A 12,640-nucleotide genomic window follows, 5' to 3' on the forward strand; every position below is an offset into this window, starting at 1 on the left:
TTGCCTAATACTTGGCATAAATTATTTAAGAAGGAAAAATGAATGAAAGTCCTAAATATTAGGAGTTTATACGTAGTTCAAATAAGGAAAGGTTTTATAGTAAAAAAGTTTACTTAATTTTAAAATTCAAAATGTTAGGAAAATAACTAATTGGCTATTTTGTCTAGTGTGAACCCTATTTTAAAAGGGCAAAAAAGTCGAACGACATTTCACTAAGCACCTTTGTACTTTTAATATAGTATAGATTTAGATTCTCTTCGTCTTTGTTATAATTGACCTATGCAGAAATATAACGACCCGACCGATCGTTTTGAAAGTATTAGCCCCGAACCCCTAATTATTGCCCCCTCTATTTTATTTTGTGGTTACGTAACTTGCCGGAAGGATTTATTTTTGGTTTCGGAGTGAAATAGGACACATAGTCCCTAAATTGAGAGTTTAAGTTCTAGGAATTGACCGTAGTTTGAATTGTGTGAAAACGACTCCGGAATAGAGTTTTGACGGTTCCAATAGCTCCGTATGGTAATTTTGGTCTTATGAGCGCGTTTGGATGTTGAATTGGAAGTCCGTACGTCATTTTAGCATCAATTGGCGAAAGTTGGAAAATTGAATGATTTTTTAGAAGTTTGATCGGGAGTGGACTTTTTGATATCGAGGTCGGATTTCTGTAACGACCCGACCGGTCGTTTTGAGTATTATAACCCTATTCCCCCATTTAGTGCTCAATTTATGCCTTACAATTAATTTATGACTTATCGGGTTAGTTGCTTCGGGTCCGGAAGGATTTCGGAATGAAATGAGACACTTAGTCTCATAATTGAAAACTTAAGTTGGAAAAGTTGACCGGATATTGACTTATATGTAAACAACATCGAAATTGAATTCTGATGATTCCAATAGCTCCGTATGGTGATTTTGGACTTATGAGCGTGTCCGAAAAATTATTTAGAGGTCCGTAGTGGAATTAGGCTTGAAATGCCGAATTGAATTTTTGGAAAGTTTGACCCGGGGGTGAACTTTTTGATATTAGGGTCGAAATCTAATTCTGAAAATTTTCATAGGTCTGTTATATTATTTATGACTTGTGTGCAAAATTTGAGGTCAATCGAATTTGATTTGATAGTTTTCGGCATCGTTTATAGAATTTGGAAATTTCAAAGTTCATTAGACTTGAATTGGGGTGTGATTCGTGTTTTTAGCGTTGTTGGATGTGATTTGAAGGTTCGACTAAGTTCGTATGATATTTTGGGACTTGATGGTGTATTTGGTTGAGGTCTTGGGGGCCTCAGGTGAGTTTCGGGGTGGTTTCAGACCATTTCTAGGCCATTTAAAGCTGCTGGTTTTTTGCTACAACAATGTGCTATGCTATCGCGTGGAATTGGCCGCGATAGCGAAGCACAAAATGGGAAAAAATGGCCAATGAATCGCGATCGAGAAAGGCCTTTCGCGATCGCGTAGAAGAAATTTTCTGATACACTGACCAGATTTTGGAAGCTTATATCTCGCAATCTATAAATAATTTGGAGATGATCTAAAAATAAAAGTTATAGCCCTTTGTGTCTGATTTTCAGAAAATCAAACCAATTGTTATTTGGAGTTATGTACCAAAGGTTATGGTTGATATACTACAGGCTGTCCGAGAAGAATTTAAAAATTTGTGCTGCATAGGGCTGACTTTGGCAGCATCTATAAAGAATTAGGAGATTACCAAAACATAAAAGTTGTAGCTCTTGGTGTTTAATTTTCAGAAAGTTAAACCATTCATTATTTGGAGTTTTGTATAAAAAGTTATGACCATTATACTATAGGCTGTCTGAAAGAAGTTGGACAAGGCTGTTGGGGAATTTGTTCTTCGTGATCGCGGAAAAATGGGCCGCGATCGCATAGAGTAAAAAAGGGCTGAAAAAATTTTGTGCTTCGCGATCGCGGGTGTTTTGCCGCGATCGCATAGGGTAAATGACTGGGCAGCAGATTTAAGTTCAGAAAATGGGACGTGAATTAAGTTGAAAATTTTAGAAACCCTCTTAGTTTAATTTGAAGATTTGAGGGTCGAGATGATGTCGGAATTTGGTAAAATTGGTATGGGTTGACTCGTGGTTGAATGGAATTTCGGATTTTATAACTTTTATCGGGTTCCGATACGTGGGACCATGGGCGATTTTTGAGTTAAATTTCAGATTTGTTTGGAAAATTTGTATTTTCATATGGAATTAATTCCAATAATTTTTATTGACAGAATCAAATTATTTGTGACTAGATATGAGGCTTTCGGAGACCAATTCTCGAGGCAAGGGCATAACTGGTTCTGAGAGTATGAATCCCCGAATTAATGTTATATAAATGGTTTGGAGGTGACGCACACGATAGTTGACGAGCGTGTGGACGTGCACCGTATAAATTGACTTGAATAAATCCTGTGAATTTGCAAAGTTAAAGAATCATGTTATTATCTGAACATGCCACACGTGTTAGAGGAATTGAGATGAGGCTCGTAATAAAGATCATGTTTAGGCTATGTGCCGATAGTTTGGGACCCATAGGGTCGTGTTGCTGTTGAATTAATTATTTAAAATATATATTTCATACTCAGTCATGCTGATCCATTGTGAGAATATTTATTGAATCGGGGCTTCCCGCCTGCAGCAAGCCATATCGGCTTTACATATATTATTATTATTATTATTATTATTATTATTATTATTATTATTATTATTATTATTATTATTATTATTATTATTATTATTATAGGATCGGGCTGCATGCCGCAGTAGGCCTTATAGGCTTTATTACTATATGGATTGGGGCTGCCTGCCTGCAGCAGGTTTTATAGGCTTTATTATTATTATGGGATCGGATTGCATGCCGCAGTATAGCGCTTGGGCTGAAGGAGCCCCTCCGGAGTCTGTACACACCCCCAGTGAGCGTAGATGATTATATATATTCGGGATGGACTTCCCAGGGCATGGGCTTGCCTTACTTATTTATTTGTTGTGATGAATTTTCCTTGGACATCGATCTTGTCCGTATCATTTACATTGGGGATAAATTACCCAGGGCTGGATTGGCCTTATATAGTACTGAATGACCGACTGTCAGTCGATGTGTATATATATACGGGACGGAATATCCCTGGGCTGGATTGGCCATAAACAGTAATGAGTGACCGAATAATTTATGACCAGTATTTACATGAGGCCTTTCTACTGAGATGTCATATTCCTCATATCATGCAGTATTGATCCATTTCACTTGTACTGAGTTTAACTGTTGAACTTGAAATCATGCCTACATTTTGTACCATTATTTATATTGGACCATACCTGCGGAGCTCGTCACTACTTTCAGCCCAGAGGTTAGTCTTGTTACTTATTGAGTTAGTTTTGCTCATACTACACTCTGCATCTCGTGTGCAGATACAGGTGCTTCCGGATACGACGGTTACTAGATTTCGGAGTTACTTCTATTGGAGACTGTCAAGGTAGATGCTTGACGTCCGCAGACTTGATTCTCTTCCCGTTTAGTTATTGTATTGTTCTATATTTCAGACAGCAATTTTTATCAGTCAGACTTTGTATTCATTTAGATGCTCATGTACTCAGTGACATCGGATTTTGGGAATGTTTATATTTGTATTTGTGAGATTTCTTCCGCTGAATTTAATTATTATATTTTCAAACATAAAAGATGTGGTGGTTTATTGAGATTATCGGCTTACCTAGTATTGAGATAGGCACCATCACGACAAGTAAGATTTTGGGTCGTGACGATTCTGATTCTGAAAGTTGGAGTAGGTCCGTAATGTCAATTATGACTTGTGTGCAAACTTTGAGGTCAATCGGACTTGCTTTGATAGGTTTCGGTGTCGGATGTAGAAGTTTGATGTTTTAAAGTTTATTAGCCTTGAATTGATGCGCGATTTGTGTTTTTAGCATTGTTTGATGTGATTTAAAGGCTCAACTAAGTTCGCATGACATTTTAGGACGGGTTGGTATATTTTGTTGAGGTCCCGAAGGCCTCGGGTAGATTCCGAATGATTAACAGATCAAATTTGGACTTGTGAGAATAGCTGAAGGCACGAGTTCTGGTGCAATCGCACCTGCGCAAGATTGATCGCAGGTGCGAGCTCGCAGAAGCGAGCAATTGGGCGCATATGTGGGGCTGGAGGAAGTGGCCTGTGGTCGCAAGTGTGACGTGAAGGCCGCAGAAGCGGAGTCGCATCTGCGGAGGAATGAGCGCAGAAGCGGAAAGGCAAATGAGCCTTGGTGATCGAAGAAGCAGAAGCGCATATGCGGTTGTCCCTTCGCAGAAGCACAAGCGCAGGTGCGCTTAGTGTTCCGCAGAAACGAGTTTTAGTGGCCTAAGTAATGGCCGCACGTGCGATGAAAATTCCGCAAGTGCGGAGCCGCAGATTCGGCTAAGGCATCGCAGAAGCGAAATTGTTGGGCAGAAAAGGGTTAATTCCGAGGGTTTAATTTCATTCTCCATTTTGAACATAGAGAGAGCTCAGATTGGTGCGAAATTTCGAGGGTTTTTCAGAGAAAATATTTGGGTAAAGATTCTTGACTTGTTTTTGATTAATTTTCAATAATATACCATTTACTCTTCATTTAATCAAGGATTTGGGTTGAAAAATTTGTAAAAAAATCCTTAGGCCGAATTTTGAGGTTTTGATCAAGCATTTTGTATCGGATTTGAGTAATTTTGGTATGGGTGAACTCGATATCGAATAGGTGTTCGTATTTTGTGACTTTTACCCGAATCGAGACGTGGGTCCGAGAAGACTTTTTGGGCCGAATTTTCAATTCCTTACTAAAGTCGTAATTTCATTATTTAAATTAGTTTTTTATAGTTATATTTATAGTATGTAATTCTTTTGGCTAGATTCGAGCCGATCGGAGTTGAAAAATCAAGGGAAAGACATTCTTATTGACTGATTGAGCTTGGTTTGAGGTAAGTGACTTGTCTAACTTTGTGAAGGGGAAATTCCTCTCAGGTTTTGGTATTGTTATGGTATTTGCAATACGTGAAGGTAGTGTACGCGAGGTGATGAGTGCGTACTCAGGTTAAATTTTGAAAAATTCGGTTCTTTCTGTGTAGTCTCCTTTTAATTCCTTATCTGAGTTGCCTTAGCATGTGTAGTTATCATGTTTAGCTTAATATCGCATGTCTACGTGTCTTAACTCTTACTTGCAATCTGTGCAATATGCTTAGTTGAATTTTCTGCTTCTTTAACTGTAGGATTCCTTGCTGTAAATTCGTTGTTCCATCGGTTACGAGTTGTATATTTACTTTTGGGACTACGAGGTAGTATCTCGGGAGCTCCCCTGTTGCATATTTACTTTTGGGACTACGAGGCGGTACCTCGGGAGCTCCCCTGTTGCATATTTACTTTTGGGACTACGAGGCGGTACCTCGGGAGCTCCCCTATTGTTTACCTCTATTTGTTGTGTTGTTACCTTTCTGTAATTTCTCATTGTTAAATTCTCAGCTGTTTCATTATATTATTATGTCTTTTGCCTGGTTTCCTTTTTATTCTAGTAGGGCCCTGACCTGACCTCGTCACTACTTTACCGAGGTTAGGCTTGACACTTACTGGGTACCGCTGTGGTGTACTCATGCTACTTTTCTGCACATTTTTTTGTGCAGATCCAGGTTCTTCATACCAGGCCAAATACCAGTGAGATAACCTGTATCTGGAGACTTCAAGGTACATCTGCCAGCGTCTGCAGACCTCGGAGTCCCTCTCTATCCTTATTATGTTGTTTTTCCTTATCCTTTTTAGACTCTAATGTATAGAGACACTTAGTATTTCTCTTAGAAGCTTGTGACTTATTTCTACCGGGTTTTGGGAGTTGTAAATATTTTGGATCGCGGTTTGATTTATTTCATATGTTGAGATTTGAGTTTCAGTTTTATATTCCGTTATTCTGCATAATTGTTAGGCTTACCTAGTCTTAGAGACTAGGTGCCATCACGACATCTTACGGTGGGAAAATTGGGGCCGTAACAAAAAAATTGGTTTGGTCTATGTCAACTAATAATTAGAAATCGTACTCAAACATAATTCAATAATATTTCTGTTAGCGCCTATAATCAGCACCCTCAAAACTTTGCACAAAAAATTCATAGGATTCGTCACGGAGCTTATTTTTCTTTATATATGGGTATGCACTACTAATTATAAGATTATGTCTTATATAAAGAGATTTACTATAAATTATTGTTTGAGTGTTTATATTAAAATAAAATCATATAATTCTCACTAATTTGAGTCATTATTTCCTTTTATATTAAAAAATAATAATAACAACAACAATTAGTATTATGGCGTCTCAATTCCAAGCTATTTGGTATTCACTATATAAGTTCTTATTATCTCCATACATATCTGTCCCATTTTAATATTTTTTTTTAAAAAGGTACGTTTGACGATATCTTAAGATGATTTGCCTGAATTTTAAATGTGTTACGTCAATTAATGAGTTTTAACATTTAAGTTGAGAACCTCTTCATTGTCTACGTTCTTATAACTGACTGGTTGTATACTGTCGAAATTTAGCCTTCCTACGTTCGATCGAGTTCGAGTGTTAAGAAGTCGGAATGAGATTTTGGGAGTGAGCTCTGAGGTCGGTACTGACGAACCTCGAGCCCGAAGGTCGCTCGAGGAGGCGGCTCGATAATTCTATCGAGCCCGTGACCGAATCGATCCATAAGGCACTGCTTCGAGGTCGGAAATGCGCGACACCCATCTCCAAGGTCGAACTCGATCCAAGACCGAAGGGCCCGACCCAGTAACGAGTTCGAGCTAGTATCGAGCTCACAGACAAGGGCCGTTGCAACCACACCAACAAAGAGAATCTTGGCGGGAATCAAGGAAGAGACAAGTCATCATGGGTCTTCCACTACATGTTTTATTTTATTATTTTTTGGTAATGACCCTCTTCTATAAAAGGGGGAATCCTTGTAAGCTAGGGAGGTGGAACATAAAAAAAAGATCACTTCCTCTAGATATTGAGAGTTATCCCCGTGTGCTTGTTTTACTTATTCATTCTTTTTATTTATTATTTTCATTCTTATAGTTAACAATACACATATTTCCATTTCTCTACGCGATTTATATCAAATTGTATCGCATATCCTTAGAACCATCCACAAATCTAACGTTATCCGATTTTTCCGGTAAACAGTTTGGCGCCCACCATGGGGCTAAGGGTAACAGTGATCGTTTGATATAAACCTAAAGTACACGCCAGTTTGCAACTTCAAATCAACAATGGCTTCACCTATCGACCACGAAGCCGGCCTTCAAGATAAAACCAACAACTTGGCACCCGGGGCCGGAAGGCTACTCGATGAAGGCGCTGAGGCTCGAATCGAAGCACCCGAAATTCGAGCCGAAGTATCATTGGATGTCAATTCACAAATAGCTCTAGAGGCGAATCAGCGTTCCAAACCGGAAATGAGCATTCAGGGTGGTACTCGATCCGTAGCTCGAGACACCCATAACGTGGAGGAGATCGGAGTCAGCTTACGGATGATCTTCGAGATGTTACAAGCACAGCAAATAGCGATAGCTCAGTTGCAGAGCCAAACTCAGGTACAAAGCAGGCCAGAGCCCAATCCTCTTCGAGAAGTCACCCATAGAACGGAACCAGCCATAGAGAAGCCAAATGAGCAAGAATCGGGGACTACTCCCGAAATTACTAAATTGCTCGAGAAACTCACAAAACGAGTCGAAGCCAACAATAAAAAAGTAGAAACATATAATTTCAGGGTCGACCAGATCCCGAGGGCTCCACCAATGATAAAAGGGCTAGATTTGAAAAAATTCATTCAAAAGCCTTTTCCCTCGAGTGCAGCCCCAAAACCAATCCCCAAAAAATTCTGTATGCCCGAAATACCCAAATATAGCGGAACGACCGACCCCAATGAGCACATCACTTCTTACACGTGTGCCATCAAGGGCAATAATTTGGAAGATGATGAGATCGAATCTGTATTATTAAACAAATTTGGTAAAACCCTGTCAAAAGGGGCAATGATATGGTATCATAATTTACCATCTAACTCCATTGATTCTTTTGCTATGCTTGCAGATTGCTTCGTAAAAGCTCATGCAGAAGCCATAAAGGTCGAAACCAGAAAGTCGGACGTGTTCAAGGTAATGCAAAAGGATAACGAGATGCTAAGGGAGTTCGTAGCTCATTTTCAAATGGAACGAATGGATCTTCCACCAGTCACAAACGATTGGGTTGTTCAAGCTTTCACTCAAGGTCTATATGAGCGGAGCTCGAGGGCTTCACGGCGGCTGAGGCAAAATCTGATCGAGTACCCAGCTATTACTTGGACCAATATGCACAATCGATATCAATCCAAAATAAGAGTCGAAGATGACCAGTTGACTTCTAGGACCATTACGAAAAAGCAAAAGTCGACCAGAGATCGATACCAGCCATATAGCGGAAACGATACTACTGCTGAGTATCCATGGCCTCTTTAAAATCAACCTCGTACACAGGGAGGCTTTATCATTGAATGCATCTGCGATGATTATCAAGTTCGGTGCAAAGGAAATTACTTCGTTATTTCATGACAAACAGTGTCTCAACGGGAAATGTTGTAAGGGCCAAACGGTCAAAACGAACCATGATTATATAGTTGGCCCGAGCCCTGACGCAAAACATGAACCCATATATAATGACCTGCAAAGAAAGCTCTCCTCCTTACCGATATTCTATGTTAAAGATTTATTATGCAAACAGGATCGAGTTAGAATCATTCACCCGATTGCCAAGCCTATGGGCTACCTTTATTTCGAGTTCGAGCAATCACTCACTCGACCATTAAGCCTACGGGCTACTTTGACTATTACGCCTACGGGCTACATTGCATCGAGTTCGAATCATTCACTCGATTGCCAAGCCTACGGGCTACCTTTATTTCGAGTTCGAGCAATCACTCACTCAACCATTAAGCCTACGGGCTACTTTAACTATTACGCCTACGGGCTACATTGCATCGAGTTCGAATCATTCACTCGATTGCCAAACCTACGGGCTACTTTAACTATTATGCCTACGGGCTACATTGCATCGAGTTCGAATCATTCACTCGATTGCCAAGCCTACGGGATACCTTTATTTCGAGTTCGAGCAATCACTCACTCGACCATTAAGCCTAGGGGCTACTTTAACTATTACGCCTACGGACTACATTACATCGAGTTCGAATCATTCACTCGATTGCCAAGCCTATGGGCTACCTTTATTTCGAGTTCGAGCAATCACTCACTCGACCATTAAGCCTACGGGCTACTTTAACTATTACGCCTACGAGCTACATTTCATCGGGTTCGAATCATTCACTCGATTGCCAAGCCTACGGGCTACCTTTATTTTGAGTTCGAGCAATCACTCACTCGACCATTAAGCCTACGGGCTACTTTAACTATTACGCCTACGGGCTACATTGCATCGAGTTCGAATCATTTGCTCGATTGCCAAGCCTACGGTCTACCTTTATTTCGAGTTCGAGCAATTACTCACTCGACTATTAAGCCTACGGGCTACTTTAACTATTACGCCTGTGGGCTACATTGCATCAAGTTCGAATCATTCATTCGACTGCTAAGCCTACGGGCTACCTTTATTTTGAGTTCGAGCCATCACTCGCTCGACTATTATGCCTACGGGCTATATTATTTCGAGCAAAACTACTCATTTCTTCGAATTAAAACAAACACTTGACTATTTAAGCTGAAGGACGCTCAAGCCCGATAAAGCAAAGGGGACTACCCACGAGGCCCGAAGGCAATAGAGATTTAAATTCAAATTGTCTATTTAGTTTGAAAGGCCATTTTTCTTCAAAAAAGAAGAAGAAAGATTTGTATTTACAAAATTTTTTGTACAGAAGCGGCGAAAACGCCATCAGAAGTTATCCGATTCAAAGCATGTTGGGCCTCGTTGAAAAGACAGGAAGCCCCTCCGCATTCATCACTGATTGATCTTCTCCGGTCACCAAAGACCGAAGGTAACTGGCAATTCCCACCGGGGAAGAAAAAATTCGGGTATCCTCGATAAAGTCGGGGATTATAAAGACACATAAGATGATCGAGCAATACATACGTCACGGTCGGGATCGATAAAAACATCAGTGTATATCTGATCGAGCTGCTGAAAAATCATATCGTTTCTCGCCACATTCTTTTCCGAGAAACGAGGAGACTATCTGTATACGGTCGAAATAGATTTTAGCCTTCCTACGTTCGATCGAGTTCGAGTGTTAAGAAGTCGGAATGAGATTTTGGGAGTGAGCTCTGAGGTCGGTACTAATGAACCTCGAGCCCGAAGGTCGCTCGAGGAGGCGGGTCGATAATCCTATCGAGCCCGTGACTGAATCGATCTGCAAGGCACTGCTTCGAGGTCAGAAATGCGCGACACCCATCTCGAAGGTCGAACTCGATCCAAGACCGAAGGGCCCGACCCAGTAACGAGTTCGAGCTAGTATCGAGCTCACAGACAAGAGCCGTTGCAACCACACCAACAAAGAAAATCTTGGCGGGAATCAAGGAAGAGACAAGTCATCATGGGTCTTCCACTACATGTTTTATTTTATTATTTTTTGGTAATGACCCTCTTTTATAAAAGGGAGAATCCTTGTAAGCTAGGGAGGTGGAACATAAAAAAAAGATCACTTCCTCTAGATATTGAGAGTTATCCCCTTGTGCTTGTTTTACTTATTCATTCTTTTTGTTTATTATTTTCGTTCTTATAGTCAACAATATACATATTTCCATTTTTCTACGCGATTTATATCAAATTGTATCGCATATCCTTAGAACCATCCACAAATCTAACGTTATTCGATTTTTCCGATAAACACTGGTTCCTCTATAGCAATTGACAAATGAGGAACTTTGTTTTATTATTAATAATGAGAAAAATTTTACGTGGGGTGAGAGAGGCTTGAAATCTCAACCTCAGGAACACTCAGAAGCTAGCCAACTGCGGCACCACCCAGTGGTAGTTAGAACTTGAAATATAATATTATTGTATATTCAGAGGACAAATTTTCACTCGTAGAGTGAGTGCAAAATAAGTACAAATAAAGAGAAGTCGATATGCTAAATCCTTTGATATTTCAATAAAGTAAATTGAAAGAACTTAATACTCGAAGCACATTCTGATTCAAAATCATTTTAATGGATACTGTAGCATGTAAGGTAATTAAAATGAACTACCTTGAATGTGTAGTTGGATCTAATTTATCAAATATGTCCAAATAGTATGTCCACTAAAACAAACTTGAGATTTAGCATATCAACTTCAAATTAAGATATCGAGTTCAATTTTCTAGTGTTCGTTACTAGAAAATTTTCCATCAAAAGAAGAATTTACTTCCCTTATTTATGAGTAGATGTCATTTTTCTTAAAATTGCCTTTAACTTTTTTAATTTATAACACCGCCTCCAACTAACACTTAACCATTATATTTAACTTTTAACACCCAAAAATGTCGTGAAAACACTACCCTATTTGCTGTTGTTGCTGCTATTACTACTGCTGCTATTACTGCCGTTGCTGAGTAGATGTCATTTTTCTTAAAATTGCCTTAAACTTTTTTAATTTATATCACCACCTCCAACTAACACTTAACCATTATATTTAACTTTTAACACCCAAAAATGTCGTGAAAACACTACCCTATTTGCTGTTGTTGTTGTTGCTACTACTACTATAACGATCTGACCGGTCGTTTTACTTTTTAGAATCCCGTTCCCCTAAATAAGACTTTCCGTACATGCTTTTACTGTTTTATAACTTGCGGGAATGGTTAGTTCGGGATTTGAAAGGGTTCGGGTTGAAATAGGAATACTTGGTTCCTTAAGGTTGGCTTAAAAGGCCAAGTTTGACTTCGGTCAATATTTTGAGTAAACGACCACAGAATCGGGATTTGACGGTTCCAATAGGTTCGTATGATGATTTCGGACTTGGACGTATGTTCGGATCGGGTTTTGGATGACACGGGAGTGTTTCGACGCCTAATAGTGAAAGTTGGTTCTTGAAGGTTTTGAAAGTTCTTTAAATTTGGTTTGGAGCGGATTTTGGTGATATCAAGGTCCAAACGGAATTAGGAAATTGGGAACAGTTCCGTAATATCATTTAAGACTTGCACGTAAAATTTGGTGTTATTCCGAGTAGTTTAAGTACGTTTTCGGTGCATTGAAAGTGAGTTGAAGAACTTGAAGTTCTTAAGTTTGATTCAATTGATTTTGGGGTGCGATTCTTAGATTTAATGTTGTTTCGGGCGTTCCGAGAGTTCGAGCGAGCCCGTTTTATGATTCCAAACTTGTTGGTATGTTCGGGCGGGGCCCTGGGGGCCCCGAGTGTCAATCGAACGAGGCTCGGACCAAGATGAGAATTTGGAGCAGCAGCTGATGCACCATATCTGTCAAAACCGAACCTGCGAGCTCGCAGGTTCGGGCCAAGCCTCGCAGAAGCGGCCAAAAGAAGGGCAGCCCAGGTTCCACAGATGTGGTCCATCCTCCACAGAAGCGATTACCCGTCCGCAGAAGCGGTCCCAGCCGGCCTAGTGAATTCTGCAAAAGTGGACCCTTGTCCGCATAAGCGAGGGCGCTGAT

This window comes from Nicotiana tomentosiformis, chromosome 4, assembly GCF_000390325.3.
Source record: "Nicotiana tomentosiformis chromosome 4, ASM39032v3, whole genome shotgun sequence".
NCBI classification, from domain to species: domain Eukaryota; kingdom Viridiplantae; phylum Streptophyta; class Magnoliopsida; order Solanales; family Solanaceae; genus Nicotiana; species Nicotiana tomentosiformis.